The 19,488-nt window shown below is 39.0% G+C and overlaps 1 protein-coding gene across 4 annotated transcripts in view; it reads right to left on the bottom strand.

Annotated features, from left to right (window-relative positions):
* SPATS2L (spermatogenesis associated serine rich 2 like) overlaps positions 1–18,965 on the bottom strand; it is a 139,502-nt gene extending 120,537 nt beyond the window's left edge. For 3 of the 4 annotated variants that reach the window (XR_009958859.1, XR_009958860.1, XM_062579404.1), the window contains exon 1: positions 18,877–18,935. The gene's annotated coding sequence lies outside the window, so the exon portion shown is untranslated. Of the gene's footprint in view, positions 1–18,876 lie in introns of all 4 variants that reach the window. The other variant, XM_062579406.1, reaches the window with a different exon arrangement.
* Between the last annotated feature and the right edge of the window lie 523 nt (positions 18,966–19,488).

Raw genomic sequence — 19,488 nt, 5'->3', positions numbered from 1 at the left:
AGCTGTGTTCTTTCATGGCGCCACCAGTGTCAGCTGCAATTGCCCATTTTGCCCTGGCTGCTTGTTCTTGTGGAGTATCACTACAGCCAGGAAACTAGGAAAAAAAACATGCCTGTTGCTCCTTCCTAGCATTCAATGGATAAATTATTCTGTCTGTAGCTTTCACAAATCACTCAAATCCAACTTAGTTTTGCCGGATGACTTTCATAACCTGAGGGTTTCTTCACTCCCAATACTTCATAAGGCAAACTTCACCCTGCTTTTCTAGTTATTTACTTGACCTTTAGAAAAAAAGGGGTCTGAATACCACTTTGACATGTGCAAGCTGGCTGATATACTTTATAAGAATCACAAATCTCTCAGCCTAGGGATATTTCTAGTATCTCCATTCATACAGATTTTCTATGAGCACTGAATTCCTAGAGGATGAGGTGTCTGACCCTATGCATCTTTTCCTTTTCAACTGTGTTTTGGATTGCCTTTGGCAAAATGCCTTAGTAATAGGAATGTGACAGACTTTAAAAGCTAAAATAAAAATCAGTGAAGCCTTCAAATAAATTACAAGCACATTAAACACAGTCCTGTCAGCTCGAGAGGTCGGATTTTGCTGTAGTGAATATTTGCTCAATGCAATGGGAACTACATATATAAATCTTTGCCATTATATGCCTTTAATTTATAAGCACAAAAATCTTTTCCATCCCATGCAGCTGACACACGTTAAAGCACATAGGAAGAAATGCAAAACTAATAATGAATCACTTTGCATTTGCCAGAAGGTAGTCTTCATGGTAAACAGAAGTGAAAGTTCAATCCTATGGATAAGAACATGCCAAAAATCATTGAAACCACATAGGAAAACAAATAAACTCTCCAGTTTGCTAGCCATCAGATGATACTTTCAGAACTGCCCACAGCTAGAATGTTAAGCGCATAAAGATGTATGTAAATATCTCAGGATTTTTCAAAAGCAAAAATATGGTCAATTCCCAGGGAAGTCAATAGCAAATAAGCATCAAATGGGATTTTCAAGTGAGGAATTTACCTACTACTTTTAAGTGAAACTTAAGTAACCTCACTTGTGAACGCAATTTTTGGAACCAACTTTGGGTTAACTGGGGACTACATTTCAGTTACAGTGCAGTTTGAAAATAGTAGTTAATAACTGCACATGAGAACTGCTTCACAGAGTGAGAACCTTACAGGTTAGGATGCTGCTGTGTCCCCTGGGCCAGATCCCGAATGGGTGTAAATCAGCACTAATCGGACCTTTTCAAGGTCTGGCTTTATATGCTTAAATCTAAAAGAATGAAACACCAAAGGTACAAAATTTGGTATCCAGCTCCTAATAAAATTTTATACAACGCCAGGTGGGAGGGATCCATGTTCCTTTTAGTGCCTACTGAAGGAGAAATTGGAAACAAATGCTCTTTTCAGCTAGTGGCAGCTTGTGCTGTAAATTAACCCTCAAGCTTGGTGCTACCTAAGCACTTGGGTTTGAACTGAATTGTAAGCTACTGTGAACTGTTCACAGGCTTAAATCAGAAGGTAGACTTACGTACTCCTGCATCTAAAATACATGCATATATGTCATAAAAACAGATTGCAAGGAGAAAGTGACAAGCCACTGCTTTGTGAGGGATTTAACAGTTCCTTACTTAAGCATATTTTTAAATATTTCTCATCAGAAAGCATCTCAGTAGAGGCTTTTGCTCCTATATAAACATACAGGCAAATACTCTCTGTACAGGAGATGCCAGCCGCTGGTGGTGTGGCCAGCATCTCTGTAGAAACAGGGAGGAATTTTTCAGTGTGTGTATTTCTTTCTCTCTCCGCATCTCCAAACTGAACTTACTTTACACCTCACTGCACAGCTAGTACGTGCAAAATAAATGAAACATGCCAGATACCTGAAATAAATGTGGAATTTGAAGCTCATTCTGAATCTCAAACTTATTCACCATGAAAAAAACGTGAAGGCTTAAACAATGTGCAGCCATGCTTCACGCTGCAGACATACTGCTCAGTGACACTAGCAGGAGACAGGATACCTTTCACCTCACCCAGTCAAGCTACTTCTCCTCTGTTTTTACTTAGGCTCAATTCCTGCTCACTTGAATGGGAATTCTATATTAATATATGTGATCAGTATTACAATAGCCCCTGTGGGTATCTGCTGTGCCAGTTGCTATACCTATACTGAGTAGGAAGGAGGCAGCTTTGCCTGAAATAATTTATGAAAAATAAATAAAAAATGATTTAGCAAATGCAGTAATTTAATAAAAATACCCACCTTTAGTCCAGCTTGACTGATTGCTCCAAGTCCTCTTTAGTCATATGCAACAGAGGCCTCCTCTTTTACCTATGGACATCCCATCTCCCAGTCTTTTACTGAGACACAGGGAAGCCAAGTGTCCAGGAAAAGCTGAAATGAGTATATGCTCACAGTCAGAAACTGGGGCATTTTCTGGCAACATTTGATTTTTAAGATCACAAAGTACCTAAGAATATATTTTTTTTGTACGCATGCTGCTATTACCAGATTTTGAGTCTGCAGCAACATGTGCATATTTTTCAGAGTACTTTATCCAGTGACCTAGTATCTGAATGAATTCATCATGAAATATAGAAATGACGGAAGTGTCATTAACATTCACCCCAAGCTAAAGAACAGCTTTGAGAGTGTCCACACACATTTGATTCACTCCAGCTACAGTTCACTCCATTGAATACTCATTCAACCAGACTGTTTGGTCCTGGTAAACATTGGACAAGTTTTCTTGGCTTCTGTAGTTATTAAACCAAAAGGAACATTTTGCTGACAAGTGTGCAGCTGGGTGTTTCAGAACTCCAGAAAGCCTTCCCAGGCTACCTATGAAAAGGTCTCTTTCGCACAAGATCACAAACCAGGTCAGTACAGCAGGGAACAGAACTTTGGCCTCTCCAGAGCCTTTGAGTAAACCAGGAAAATATCTTGATGATGGAAAAAGTGAATTTCAAAGAACTTCTCAAAGATAACAAGTAACCACTCAGTCCAGAAGGGGATTTGCAATGAAATTCTCCTTTCCTCTAATACGAATCATGTATGCCTTACCTACAAGGTACTGCTGAATCTTTCCAAACAAAAATTTACAATTGAGAGATATTTCATCAAGCCAAGTTTAATTTGTCACTTTTTTCCCACAGGCCAAGCTAATTTTGCTCCCATCTGACTGCAGTCAGAGATCTGTCCTGCATTGAGTGCAGATCCTCCCAGACACTTTCCAGCACTCTCCCCCAAATGTCAATGGCATGCAAATGAATTCCATATGAACAGCACAAATGTAAATGAGCAGCTCAGTGAATGGTGACAGAAAGTCTTGTTATTCCAGTTCTGTGACTCAAGAGAAACAAGGCAGCCTCAGTACACATATGTTACCTTTTATTTAAACCTTATATTAAACATTTAAGGACCAGATTTAGAATAATGCATGAATGTCTCAGATTGTGTCATAGTATATGAGTTACTGAAAGCCTAGATTGTATTACTCTATTTGGTGGCAAGTAAAGGTGGTGAAATCAGATTCCTAAGGCATTAAAACAACTGAATGGGTACTGATGATTCACTTTCCTCTCCCTGTATAAAAACCCAAATAAATTCTGTATGAATGGGGGTATCGGAAGGGAGAATCCTCCTCTCCTCTATTTGCTAAGCTAATTCATGACCAAGCTCTATATACTCTGTTATATATACCATTATTAACTAACACTTTTTTGTGTAGTTGTACCAAAAACTTACTGCATACTAGAAGCATGAGGAGCAATCTCAGATTTCTTTGCTGATGCATATTTTTAACTTCCACTGCTTAAATGTGAATAATGAGGCTGCATCAAAAGGGGGACAGACTCATAACCTTTAAACTGAAACTACTATCAATCCAAAACTTTGAAAATTTCCAAAATATGAAACCACTTCACATAAGAGTGAAAAAATCTACTGGCAATTTGTAGCTCAATTCTATTTCAGGGACTTTACAAATCCTCCTTTACAATAACTGCACGTCCTACTTTCAGATACTGGTTTCACAGCTCTCAGCAGTTTAATTATGTAGATTCTCAGTGCTCATTTCTAAGTTGTACACTGCAGAAACTCAGATATGTTGTGTAAGACTCATTCCAGACTCTTCATCTTTTACACATGAAACTCACACATCATATTTTCTTCTGTGAGTTTGCAGAGATAGTTTGAAGAGGTTTTCCTATCTGTCATATTATGCTTGTATCAAGACCTTCAAACTTTCAGGTCTCCAGTGTTTGCTGCGATTTTTCCTATTTTCTACCTCCATTTTCCAAATGTGCTCTTGGAATTGTCACCAGGAGGGAGGACTGAGGCTAAAAAAAAAAAAAAAAAAAAAAAAAAAAAAAACATAACAAAGTGCTGAGTTCATTTTACCATATGTGAAATTGCAACTAGAAGCCAAGGCATTTTTTTATATCTATCTATTACAGGAGTTGCCAGAAAATGGAGGAGCCAAAGAAGCAAGGACTTAGTAGGTAGTAGGCCAACATGTGCGTACTGAAGGCCTATTCCAGCTGTCAGAAAAAGGATTGGAAAGGCTGGATCAGGGCCCTAAGGCTTTTCAGATCTGAAGCTTGAAGGTCTTGCCATGAGAAGAAAAATCTGGTTCATGCTACACCATAATCAGCCCTATTTCAACACTAACAGTAACCTTTTTCACTTACTCCAAATGTAAACTGCCCCTTCAGACACTAATGTTTGGTGCCAATGCACAAAAGTTGTGACAAACTGAAAATATGCATGCGTGTGTGTGTGTCCGTGTGTGTCCATCAGGTCACACAAGAGGCTTGAAAACAGGCATGATAATTTCCAGGTGGCTTGGATATGTTTTGGATGTTTTGTAAAATCTGGGGGAAATAGAGCTTGCATGCCTCTTCCAAAATACACTTTTACAGTTTTTTATGCAGCAATACTTTTTATAATTTTTCTGCTTCTTAGAATTCAGTAAAAAGGTGATGAATTTAGCTGAACAGGATACCTGAGACACTGAGGATTTAAAAAACAGACCAAAGGAATGGCTCTGCATTTACTATAATAAACAAACAGATTTAAAAAATTCCTATAGGGGATTAAATATAAAATTAAAAAATAACAAAAATAATAAATCAAATTAAAAATAATAAAGAACAGCTCAAACTACATTTGGAGCTATCTCTCTTTTTGGCCCTTTCATCACCTCAGCATTAGATCCAAATTCTTAACATATTGCACTCAAGCACATCTCATTCTCTGCAAAGTGGTGACAGTGAGGAATTCAATGAGAATAAGGGGAGACACAATAACTAAGCAATCAACAAATAAAATTATGCACATGTGTATGTGTTTGCAAGACCCAGACCTTAATGTACATCTAGAAAACATACAACAGATTCCCATTCAATGGTCTATATTCTCACTTGGCAAAAATTGGGGCAGGTCCTCTGACTACAGCTCAGGAAGCCTCCCCGTATCCTGTGGACTCTCATTTTAGGTAATGTTACTGCCATTTACCAGGATCTGCAAGGACACCAAAAGCATCAGTCAGCTTTGACTTACGTTTTTGGTGATTTAGGGAACATGGCAAGGCCAGCATAACCAACATTTAAATATCCTTAATCACGCAAATATGTTCATTTTCAATAGGGTTGAAAATAGGATTGCCCTGAAAGTGGCGAGGGGGAAGCAAGGAATCAGAAAGGTACAGGTTGCTATCTCCTTGCTTGGCAATAGAAGAGGGACAGAATCATCAAGTACCCTAAAAAAATTGTGAAGTGGGGCATTTTTTGCTAATGGAAAACTTCACAAGTAAATACTGCCTGAAAACTAAGAGGTAGGTCCTGATTCTATACCATTATTAGCAACTACATCGCTGGCTTCAAGCTGCTTTTGTATATCTCCCACGTCATGGTCACATGAGGAATGCCCAGTTTGTAGCAAAAATTAAACAGTCCCCAGTGACTCTTCATTTGCATCTTGCCTTGGCTCTAGTGGGCTTTCTGACAGCAAAGAATAGCCAGAAAGATGGCCTACTTTCTGTTTCCATAAACACCATCTCTAAACTTGGAAACTTCCTCAGAAATGAGAAAGACTGCTCTGCTGTTGCATAGTGAGAGCAGCTTAAAGGGAGAGGAGAACTGGGCTACAGAGTCAGAGCAGACAGTGAAGCACTAAAGAGTATGAGAAGTCTGCGAAATTACCTCCCGAAGACACAAGATGAGAGTCAACCCAGGAGGCATTTTAGACACAATAATTTTTTTAACATCCTGTCAGTCACAAAGATACATCAGTCCCTGCAGACTTGTTACTTCCCAGGAATACCACATTATGAATTACGTCAGTTCAGAACCAATGATCTCCAGTTTCCATGAAATACTAGTATTTGGTTAAGGAAATCAGGTAACACGATAACGTAGCGCAGATAGCTAACATCTCTTTTGGAAAAGCATTTCTGTGAGAAAGGAGGCAAATCCTAAGACAAACTCCAGGAGCTTCTGCCTCAGTACCGTTCCCTCTGGCACCAGCTTATATACTTGGTTTTAGACATCTGGAAGCTGTAATAGATCCAATTTTATACCAGCACAAACTATATACAGGTTCCATAAACCTGTATATAGTCTTCTTGATTTTAAATTTCCTTTCCTTTTCAGAAATCCTAATCGGTCTAAGGTCCCTGCATTTATACTAGCTAGCAATAGCCACTAGGTAGCATGATACTTAACCATCACAGCAAAATATTTTCAGAGCTAGTTAACCTCCCAGTGAATTACAAGTTCTTGGCTAAACAAGTTCCCCTGACTCCATTTTGATATTCAGTGTCACTATTTGTGGCACAAAAGATCCAGTTTAGTGTCAAATATCCAGTTTTAAAAGCTTTCAATAATAGATCAATTAAATTTCAAAGGTTACACCAGCCTCTGACTGGCCCCATGTTAGACACCATGAGAGGTGCGAAGCGGTAATAGAAGAGTTTCTAAGGAAGAACCCTTTACCAGTAACTTCAGCCTGACTTCAGACAGGACCCCTAATCTGATCTGCAAGCAGCTTTTCCTCTGATTCCTGGATGTTTGTCACTATACAGGGCTTCTTTTCTAGTTAGGAAAGCATCTACATTTTTCTAGAAAGAAAAGAGAAAGGAACATTTGCAAAACTAAAACTCCCATTCTCATGTGTGCTTCACTTTGTGCTTCCACAGATGTCAATTCATTACCTATGTACGAGCATTTTATGATACCATCTGGCTAAGACAACGCGTTATTTACATGGGGAGTGTGTATTTAGGGGGCAGGCCAATATTCTAACTTTGTAAGGAGGGTATTTGGCTGAATCACCTGGAAATTGTTTCAAGTACCTTTTATTCTTTAAATCTAAGTAACTTTTGGCAGCCACCCTTTCCTGATACTATATACTCTCCTTAATTTCTCTTGAGAGGTCAGAACTAAAGCAACGACACAGCAATAAGTTGGACAGAAATTGTGAACATTCAGCACAATCCATCTCCTCAAAACAAGAAGCAGTGCCACCAAAGGATGCCTGAGGTGTTTTCTATTCTTCAGCAAACCACATTTCATTCTAGCACACATATGTTAGTGAAGTTTCATTAGGGATAAACACGAACCTGAAATTCTTTATTACAGTTCTCTCTCTTCTTAAATATTGGTTTTGGTTTCAATTTGACTTGGCAGTTCAGGCAGAATTTGCCATAGGGGAAATGAGAGCTTTGGGATACTGGAATTTTTGTTCCATAGCAAATTTTGAATTTCTGAAATTATATACATATACACACACATAAACACACATATATGCTTGAATTGGAACCAAGAGATGGAAGTTTGAAATTTTCCATGGACTACAGCTTTTTATTCCTCTTTTTTTTTAGTCCAGAATGTTTCTGGGGACTAAGGGCCTGGGAAGCCCTGACTTCAGCAACTTTCTTGGCTGGAGGTCCACCAATGGAGGGAGCTGGCCAGCCTAGGAGCTGCACTCCAGATGGCAAGCCTCAGTGCCTAGGAAATCTGAGAAGCCAGCTGTTTTTTCTCTAAAGTCTGGGCAAAATTGAGAGGTTCCCTACAAAACATTAAGATGAAGTAAAGCTTGAAATTTCCAACAAAACAGTTCCACCAGGAAAAATAAACAGGCTTGATTAACTCTAGAGATGTACTTGATGCTATTCTTCAGAAGATACTCAGCCACATAACTGTCTAGCAAGCATTCAGATGGCAGATCACAGTAGTGGAATTTTTGTTTCTCCACTTCTTCAAGGTTTTCCCTGCAATACCTACTCTTTGAAATATGTGTGTTTTGAAGTCTGAAGCAAGCCAAACTGAACTGCATAAAAACATGCTATTTTTCTCATTGGTTCTATCAATAGTCTCAAAGATTTAACTAAAACCACTTAATTGGCTTCTAGGAAAGAAATTTATAGCTCTACCATTGTCTTCATTGGAGAAGTACTGATTTTACACCTTTCACTGGCTTCACTAGTTATTAGCAACCATCATGATAAGGATATAAAATAAAAGTGATTTTTGAAAATAAGAAAATTGTATTTGGCAAATGGAACCCCCTTTTAAGGATTTTACTGAAAAAAAAAAAGTCCAGGAAAAAACCTCCATCAAACAACATGAGATGCAGTAAATGTCATTGTATTGATTTCGTGCAAATATGGAGAGGGTTTGGCACTAAATGACATGTTTTTTCTGAGGAGAAAGCTTTTTATTTGTTATGAACCGAAGTGATCATTTCTCAGCATTATAAAGCAATATTACAAGCCCTGAGCTCCTATAGCTAACACAGCCTTCAGGAAAAGTTTTGGACAGCTAACAATAAAATATTAAAAAAAATTTGCTCTAACAAAGATAACACTAATCCACATACATCAAAATATCAGTTGTCACATTACCAAAGTGTCTTTTGCAGCTTCTTTTCTTTTCTGCAATCCTTACCACTGTTGCTGACAGCTCAATAGTCAATATGAAGAAAACATCCAGCCTAAAGATGTAACTTCTTGAAATAAATATTGGTCTTTGAAGAACAGTATTAATTTCAGTTGTGTACAAACTAACTAAAATGAAGGCTGCCTATCCAACAAACTGTTCTTGAAATACTATAGACAGATGTGTTGAACAACTCTTTTAAAGAAAAAAAAGACATGGTTTTCTGTTCTCCTCTGTACAAAGGCTTCAGAAAGAAGTTGATCTGGTGCCCTAGACAAACAATCCCCGATGAAGAACCATTAGCTATCTAAATAGCTAATTTCACATAGATTAGAATTGGTATTTTGGCTATCTAATTTGGAATTCCAGATATATCTCACCTGAAGGCTATCATATGCACAGGAAATTGCTCTAACTTTCGTATCTAAAATCCTGTGATACGGTCCTCATTTGAATTTGTCTAGCTTTGTTTAGCTTTCAACCATTAGATCTTATATGTCACCTTCTGCTAAAATGAGACTGCTAGAAATATTTTCCACAATTATGTATTTTTAAGTAGAGAATAAGTCATCTGTTAACCAAGACTGAAATGAAGCAAGTCTTAAATCTATCATCAAAAAGTTCTTTCTGGCTCTCAATTCACTTTCTTTCTAAATGTATTCCAATTGTCCTACAGCCTTCTGAACACATGGACACCAAAGACACACTCAAATCATTCATGGAATCATTTGGCAAATAAGATTTATAACTATTAAGTCCCTTCCCTACAACTGCATGATGTTTTTCACATGAAAAAAAAAATGCAGAAGCATTTTTCCAAAACTTTGTTTTGTCACCCTTGGCTACAACACACACATTTTGAGATAAGGTACTTCCAAGTCCTGCACTGCAGGGCCTATATATTATAATTGAAATCTCTAGTCCAATGTTCAGAACAGCACAAACCATGAGCACTGTTTTGTCAAGCTATTGGGAGTGAACACACAGCTGCTCATTAAGGAAAAAAAAACTCTAGATTTTGTAGTGCAGGTGTAACACACCTTTGTTTTGGGTAGATACAATTGAACTGTTTGCAAAATCCTGCTCCAGTTGCCAACACAATGCAACAAGGTATAGGAGCAGGATTTGTTACCTTTCTGCTAAAATTATCCAATCTAACTTGCTGCAGTCACTATGAAGATACTTGCCAGTGACTAGCTGATAATCATCTACCTATTTGCATAACCAGAGGACAGATTTTCACCTTAGCTTTTATGGTAAATGTACATATTTCAGGCAGCTGCTCCAACATTTGCACTACTCCTGCAAGACTTCCACCACGCCTACAATCTACTCCCACTGGCTACCAAGTTGCTGAAGAGAAAGTGAGTCACAGAGAGAAAGGTGAATTAGGAGATCCATTTGCAGATGTATTATCTGTAGGGACTGCACAGCCTAAAACCTGCTCTCACTTCCACACAGGTAGCTATGAGATAAGACTGACAGTCATATTGCATAGGAGACAAGAAAGAATTTGCTCCAGATGCTCACTCATTCTTGGAAACGTTGCTGTGTTCTTCAGCATAGGTCCTCTCCAGGGATATTTATGCCAGAATGGATGCAAGTTTTCAGATAGGCATCTGTTTGACAGTAGGCTAGCAATATGGATTTACTGTTGCTTAAAGTGCCACTCATTTACCATTCTGCTCACACCTCAGTAATCTCCATGTGCAGATGAGTATCTGTTCTCTTTTTTACAAGTTTTTAACCACACAGAGTGACAAGGTTTGTGAGGAAATGCAGTAAGTCTCAACAAATCAACTTGCCTAGCCAGTATGTGTTTTAACGCACATATAATTGTAAGGTCAGCTGTCTAGGATGAAGAACACCGGTCACACTTAACACACGTATCTGTCTAAATGTGCAGTCACTCTCAAGTGGCTAGGTCCCACTGCTCTGGCGGGAATGATCCTCTGCTGCCCACACAGCAAAGCTTGCATGGGGAGCTGGAGGCAGGAAGGAAGGCTGGACCCTCCTTCCAGGGGCTGCAGGGTCTGGACTAGGTCAGAACCAGTCACAACATCAGAGTATCTGATCTGTTGTTATATAACAAAATGAAAGGTCAGAAGATTTCCACATGGAAAAATATAAAAGCTGTGATTCACTTAATGGAAAGATATTAGATTTCTGCTAAAAAACATTAGCAGAAAACCCAAATGCTGGCTGAAACTGCTACTAACACCTGTTAGCACCATTGCAGTAACATTTGTTTCACACATGTCCTGGCTTGGCAGACACCTGATTTACATTTTCACACTTTGTACCAGTTTTCCATGCTTGTGTACTCTAGCATATTGTTCATACATTAAATGCCACCGCCTTGCTATTTTCCAGTCCTGAGTGACACAACTAAGTTATTACACAAGGCACAACTCTTGCTCTGAAGTGCACCTGCATCAAAACATGCAGTACCCCCGAGGCAACATATGTAATTATTTACATGGCAATTGTATTTTTAAACACCATTAACATGTTAATAACTATGAGCCTATTGCACTTCCAGATTTCTTCCTGCTGCATTGTAGTAATGAACTTTGCCTATTTAATTAAGTATTCAGAGGATATTTCAGAAATAGTAACAAGCAACTATGACTCCTTTCATGTTAACAGAATTGCACTAATTTCTACCAGCCCTAGATTTGGCCTAGAAGCTATCATACTCACTTGTCCCATTTTCCGAGGCGCCAAGGTAGGAAAGATCAGTACCAGATTAAATGACCTTAGAATGAGCTGGCCTCTAATTGCAAACAGTGGCCAGAAGTATTCTTCTTAGTACTGCAGAGGGATACAGTAGTGGCAGGAATGCTTTGCATCACCTGCAGCTATGTATGTAAGAATGATGGACTGATAAGAAGGCAACGATACTTCTGGCTAGCCTCTGAACTGATGAAATAAACTGTTTTTCTGCGACCAGTACACATTTATCACTAACAGAGTGCCATGAAGCACTTAAGAGCTTAGGTTCAATTTGCAAAGATGCTAAAAAAATACTATGTAATTGCATTTTGGCAGAGGCACAAGCCTGGTAAAATGTATAATAAGGGATCACACTCATCAAAGAGATGACGATCCAAACAGACAAAAGGTAAAGGGAAACTGAGCATCAGGGAAGCAGAGTGATCTATCCGTGATAAGTACATGGCAGACTTTGCAACAGAACCTTGGTATTTTGGCTTTCCTGTTCTAGCATATGAGCTCATGCTTTCCTCTGGAACAGGAAGTTTTACACTACAGACAGGAAGGGAAGTGGAGATTTTCCAGAGGCATCCATCCAAAGTTTTGGAAGGGCTTTCCCGGATATGTTTAAGCCATACATTAGATAGCAAGAACTAAGTTACTATGATTAATAATGGAAGGCAGGAAATATTAGCAATGGTTTGTTATGTCAGAGTCCCTTTCTTAGCCAACTGGCTCTTAGCAAAGGAGGCTCCGTATCTGCATTAGGAACGGTCAGCCAAGCAGTGCAGAAACCCAGCAAATCCACTGGAAGCATAGCTGTAATTCCTGAGTGTAAGAACCTTGATCACCCCTCATACATGAAAAGATATGGAAAAGATTATTGAATAACATCCACGTAGGCTCCCAGGGCATGACGTAGGCAGGCCACTTGGAAAGGTTTTCAATTGCTTGAGTGTCTGCACGTAGACTAGTTACTGGGCACTCATAGATGCATCAGCAGGCAGCAAACACTCCTTGGCTCCACAGGGTGAGCTCTAGGGAAGAGCCAAACCGGAGGAGGGGCTCTCACTGACTGCTGAGAAGAAGGACGGATATTCCTGTCAAGGTTAACGGGAAAATTTTCTGATGTGCTTCTGCTCTTGTAAATCAGGTTAGTGTCATATGAAACAGGTCTCGGAATTCAGAGAGAGCTGGAGCCATTATGAACTTGCGTTTCTAGCACAGAGAGTAGCCCAGAAGGTTAAGACATTTATGCAGAGTTTGTAACAGATGTTTATAACAGATTTTCCTGCTCTTTCAGCTTTCCTGTCTGAGGTCATAGCTGAGGAGTTTTTGTAGAGCAAGCAAAATAATCTCACTTAGGAGACAAACCATTGAGATTTTTATTGTGCCATTTAGAAGAAAAAAAGAGTAGATCCAGATCTTCAGCAAATGATTGTCTCTGCTTACTGCAGGTATCTTTAAAATAGTTTGTAGATACACCTTAATGATTAGCCCATTTGTTTTGTTAGAGCAACAGAGTGGACAGCTGAATGAGAAGAATGAACCGAATGAGACTGCTAGGAGAAAGAGAAGGAGATGAGTGCACAGTGGGACAGAGCAGAGGGAGCAGAAGAGTCACCTCAGAGCTGAAATGGGCAGCAAAGCCTGAGTCCAGAGACTATTCCCCCACAGAGCCTGGACTGGAACCAGGAGTGTAGAGTCTCAGCATTTCCCTCCTGTCCTTTGAAACACAGGGGCAAAAAAAATGTCTCGCCCCCCTCTCCTGCAGGAGCAGCTAAATAATAACCTACAAATGCTGCCAATTACTTTAACTGTCAGGTCTCTGTGTGGTGAACCTAAAGGTTCCCTTCTGCTGAAAACCCATGAGTAACTATGACACCATGAAATGGATCATCCACTTTTCTATATGGGTTTTGGTTTTCTTATACCTGGCAAATTAAACACGGACACAAGGGTGTGCAAATGTGCATGCACACACGCGCACAGAGCCCTTCCCTCAATAAGCTCTGGTGTAACTGTTCATTCATCATTCCCAGGCTATGCTGAGGTGTGCAGATCCACTCCCAGATGACTTATGCCCTATTTCCAGAAGCATCTAGCTGAATTATCCTCTTACGTCCCACTGCAAAGGGGCATATTAATCTTAATTATATATAAAAGAGTTTAAGAGCATATTAAGATTGCACAGCCAAGCACTACAAGCAGACAGATTTTCGTGTGACTCTCATTTGCACTTTTATGCCCACACATTTTCACACAGGCTTTCCTTGACAGAATGTTCCCAGAAGATTCCTGCCTCTTGAGTGCAAAGAACAGATCTGCTCTAGAACGAATCAAGGCTATGCGGGGAAAAAGACTGCTCTCCAGATCCTTAGCATCAAATATGGCAGGAAACAGATGATGTATTTCAAAGGAGGCGGTGAACTGAAGGAAACAAAAGATTGTCACAAGGCTAACGAACGGGGCCTTGAGAAAACTGATCCTGTCCCTGCCCTTGACAGAGAATTCCTGCACAATGCTAAGTCATTTAAATCTGATTTCTCTCAGATGTTCAACATAAATTCTGTCTTCAGGACATGTATAAGATGAGCTGCAGGTTAAGTGGAGCCTGTGTTTAAACACGAAGGAGCATACTTAAACATGGAGAAATACATCTCCTGCAAAGAAACAAAATGATTTGTATTTTAGCTTTTTCAAATTGGAACTCGAAATTACTAAGTATTACCCTAAAGCCTTTGGACCTCAAGCTGTGGTATTGTGATCCTGAATGCTAGATCAGTGCAATACCACACCAACTAGCAATACAGATTTCACTGGGATGAGGTGTTTCTAAAGGTCCTCATAAAGGTCCTCAAATCTTTATGGACCTTAATTGTCTGATGATGAACCGTGATTATTCTTCACAAGTGTATTTTTACTATTTCCATCCTTATCAAAAACATCAGAGAACTGAACCAAAATAAGTCTCAAGCTGCACAGTGCTGGTCTTGGGAATATTCTTATGGTAAGGCACGGAAAAAAAAAGGGGGCTATTAAGGTGGTTAATAAAAATGAAGAATAGAATTGTGACATCTAGATTCTGCAGCTGACTTTGAACAACAGCCCCTTCGATTCAGTACCTCTGTCTGCAAGATGTGGATAACACTTCTTACCATTGCATAGGACTGCTACAAGTCTAAGATAATACATATAAAATATCCTGAATCTCAGCTGAATGCTGAAATGCAAATCGCAAAGTATTAACAACATCTTAGTTTTCTTTACACACACACACACACACACACATATAAAACAGACTGGATGGAAAACAAATCTTTCTATGCAGTTAGGAACAGAAGCAAATATTTATAACATTCCTTTTCCTGCAGTCTGTTTAGCTTCCAGGTACTCCCACTAGAACACCATCTTCTCAACTTTGCACACAGAAATTCAAACTTCATGTAGAGATTTTAGATTTTTCCATTGCTGAAAGGATGTTGTTCTTTATTCACTTCCAACAGAACAGAAATTGGGTATTTCACAGGCTTCACTACAGAAAAGGAATTTTTGCGTACCTTACCAGGAAAGTATGTATTAGTGGACTAAACACAGTTGCTAAGTTAATACTTTATATCTTCCTGCATTATACAGAAACTGACACACTCTTGCTTGTATATGAATGATGGTAAAGCTTGTGACTTTCAAAACTGTTGTGAATTATTAGCAAACCTCTCAGGTAGCAGTAGGCTAATTCTAGAAACAGCTTGCTTGGGCAGATAATGCAGTCATTTAAGAATAAGAAAGGCAAACAAGAATGATGTAAGCACGTATCAGCCCACCTTGAGGTGAGAGAGATGGCCCGCCTGATTTTGAAGGTCTGTTTCAGCTCTGTTTTACCATGATCCTACGTTACAGGAGACAGTCCTATTCCCACAATAATCATACAACTCTTTCCTATACAGAACCAAGCATATCTCACAACCCAGCCTGTGCTTCACCAAAACAAAAAGATTGACCTGACCCAGCTACTAAACTGGTATGAGATAGCATTTGATTGCCAAGCAGTGCTACTACGTTTAGTCTTCTACGCTACACAGTATCTCCTGACAACTCAAAAGCGCACTCTCTATTTTGGTTTAATCAGCTGATTCCCTAAGAAAATGAGACTGCAATGTAGGAGGTAGTCACAATGTAGGAGGTAGTTTTCTGAGCATGTAGATTCATCTTCCTTGCAACTTTTAAATGTTAGCAAATTCAACCAAAGCTAATAGAAAAATGGGCATTTCAGAAATAGTTAAGTGAAAAAAGATGGCTAGGTAGAGGACACAGATCCTCTCCAATGTCCTGCTGAGGGAAGGGCTTTTGTTAGACCTAAAAGAACATATTTAGAAGGCTCCTCTTACAAATTTTGCAACTGCAAAAAAGTCAAAATTTGCATAAACCATGAGATACAGATCTATAGAAACAAGATTCGTTACTTCATTTTGTCCTGAAGGAAAAGTTCAAAGCTTTTTTTGATGGGATACTATTCCTACTATACAAATGTTATTACCATACCACAGTACATGTGAAACGTGGGACTAAATGCTTCCCTGACTAGAGGAATGAACTATAAGCAGCATATTTTGCCTTTTGCTTAAGGAGCTCATGAGTACCTTTGTTACAAATACTGGGTGGGACAGTGGTCATTTAAACATTCTTGGTACCAAATCCCTTTCTTCTTGAATGTCTGCTTTAACATAGTTTAAACTTTAGCTTTGCCCTTCCCCTTTACGGAAGTTCATTGACGTAATAATGACAAGGAGAAAGTGTTTTCTTTGCTTTCCATGTTAATGAAATATTTTAGCTTTTGCCTGTCTTGGGATGTGTGTCACTAAGAAAAGCTTGCTGCCAGTCCAACAGATGATATTATTGTTGGTATAACCAGAATCACACTTCATAAATGTGTCACCTCGGGATCATGTAAATGCACCTAATTAAAGGAGATAAAATAAAGGAGATAAAATAAATAAAAAAAAGGAGATAAAATAAATATAAAGGAAAAATAAAAGGAAAGGAAAAATAAAGGAGATAAAATAAATAAAGGAGAACTGTGTGTTTTTGAGAAATTAATTAGTGTTCTGCAAGCAAGAGGAAAACAGGACCACTTCATAAATGGCTGGGTAAAATGTTGCTAATTTTCACCTGATACTTTTTGCATCTGAAATAGGAAAAAATGACACCCAGGAAAAGTGTTTAAATAAATGACAACTCCAGATACAATTCAGATTACATAAGAATTTTCCCACTGAGGCTAAAATTCTCCCCATACATTTACCCAAGACTTAGGCAAGAAAAAAAATTCTTAGACATAGAACATAGACCTTTCACTCCAGCAAAAGACAGAAACACTGATTAAATGATCTAACAGGGTTTTCCATCCTTATCTACCATGTGATGGTGAGCACACAAGTAGCTGCTTTTGCTTGGTCCTTTCTACAGGTAAGGAGTTCGTTTGAATCCAAAGTTTCCTTCCATTTCACAGAGAGCATATATTCTCCCCTAAACAGACATGACTACTTCTGATGACCACAGTTCAGAGTAGAAGTCTCTCCTGAAACAATTACTGGGCTCTAGAAGTAGTTACTTCAACAGAACACTGGAGATTTATTTTGCATTTTCAGTGCTAAAGTGCTTGTACCCTTCAGACTGGAGTTAACAACACTGGTTGCATCCCCATATTTCAGGCTTGGCTAAAAGCATGTCAGAGCCTTGCAGGCCTACTGAGTGCCTGAGAGGCTCAGAGTGTTGGGGTAGCACATGTAGTCTGTCCCTTGAAGCATAAAGGGGAGGTTTTCATTCTATGGTCTTATGTATGTAATACTTATGTTTTATTTGAGGTTTTCAGTTGATAAGAAGATATTGGGGAAAGGCATTCAGATTTTAAACTAAAGTTTTTGGACTTGATGCACACCTTAGTGTAGTTGTTATAGTGTTGAGGTGAAGCCTATAGATGATGCTGAAGGGCAAAAATACTATGCTTTCCCCTGATGCTCACACATCTCTAGTCTTCTTTGTAAGACAGAGGATGTTGAGCACAATCTCAGGTCTACAAAGACACCGTGGAGAATTTCCTCTGAGAAAAGGGTGCCCTGGTGGGTCTTGACTAAGTGCAGAGGTCCAGATATAACTGGATATAACGTAACAGATATAACACTGTCTTTACTGAATCTGGGCTCCGCACTCAAATGAGTTTAAATTGGGAACACAGTATTGAAGGTCACTAAAACAAAAACAAAAAGAAAGGGGGGAGAGTGTTACCAAGATTTATCCCAGTCTGAAAAATGATGAGACCTGTGATGTGTTTCTACTGGACACTTCTGAATCAAACATCTGTTAGTTTTCCTCTTCCAAACACCTGATGAAACCTGATGAAAAATGCTCACACATTGCACAATCCCTTGCTAATTAAATTCCTGTAAGGCTGTCTCATGAATCAGATGCTTTGTGGCAAAACACAGACTGAGCTTTGATGCAGATGGTGAGAGGACTGAACACAGGTAGGTAGCTGTTCACACACTTGTCAACTTCTGGTTCAGCTGAGACTACTTTCAAAAATATTTAATGATCTTTCTTGTTCTTGTTTACCAAAATGGTAATTCTTTTTGTTTGTCTGCACTGTGTTGTGGAAAGTAAAACACAAACACACACAGAATTTTATGTTACTTTTGTTGCTTATATTAAAGCTGAGCTAGGTTATCTAATTTTTATTTAAGAATATTTTTACAATCTGTGGAGGGAAACGTGGGGAACTGGTTCTGGTTTTCTTCGAAATTAACCATCCTTATGAAAATAAATGACGGTATGGTAATCTTTTCTGCTGTTCCACCTACAGTTAGACCATATTATATTACAAGTAAAACAATATAAGCAGATTCAGGTCAGATCAAACTTGAATGTAAAACCTCACATACAAATCCAGACATCCATGCTTCTGGGCACTCTATCAGTTACTAACACCTTATCATGGGATGGAATAGATGTTTGCTTTCAGGTAAAACATTGTCTTGTACCAACAAGAACATAATCAAAGCATTTGTTCACTGGGATGCAAGGAGATACAGAATGGAAAGGTAATGTTAGGCTACAGGGATTTTTGCAGCAGATACCAAAATTAAGGCTAAATAATAAGGAAGATTAATCTGCACTGAAGAACATTTACATTACCTTAGCTGACTGGTGTCTGGCATCAAGGAAGAGAACCTTCTTCAGGAACCAAGTCAGAGCAGAAACCTTCTCCACAGAATTTAGACTGTGGTCATCTAGGGAAAACAGTTCACAAGGTTAAGTGGATGTTATGAGTACCTTTTGGTGAGTCTATCTATAGATGCTCATACTTCTGGATAAACCAACCAGTCCTGAAACAGGAATATCATCATGGTACCAACTACATGGTACCATGTAGTTGCATTGCTATTTTAAGTACTACCCGTACAAATGAGAGACAGCATCTACCCAAGTGGGACTTCCAGTCTGACTAGACAGAAAGTAAGAACTAAGGAGGGAAAGGTGAACAGACTCCTGGAAAGGCTCACAGCAAGTAGCAAGGAAGCCAGGATTGAAACTAACACGCAGGAGCTTTCTCTTCAGTGAGGGAATGTTCTAATAAGGGACAGCAAATTTCATTTGCTGTGGCTAAGCTGGTACAGAGCAACTCTGTTGTGTCTGAGCTTTAACTGTATTCCAGCTTCATCCCCGGAGGCAAAGATGATATACTTCCACTCTAAGTGCCAAGGAGGTGGTAAACAACACTTAAGTTCAGAAAATCTAGGTACATTT

This window comes from Rhea pennata, chromosome 6 (genome assembly GCF_028389875.1).
Source record: "Rhea pennata isolate bPtePen1 chromosome 6, bPtePen1.pri, whole genome shotgun sequence".
Taxonomy (NCBI): Eukaryota; Metazoa; Chordata; class Aves; order Rheiformes; family Rheidae; genus Rhea; species Rhea pennata.
Note: the sequence above shows the minus strand (reverse complement) of the source record. Positions and strands in the feature narration are given on the sequence as shown.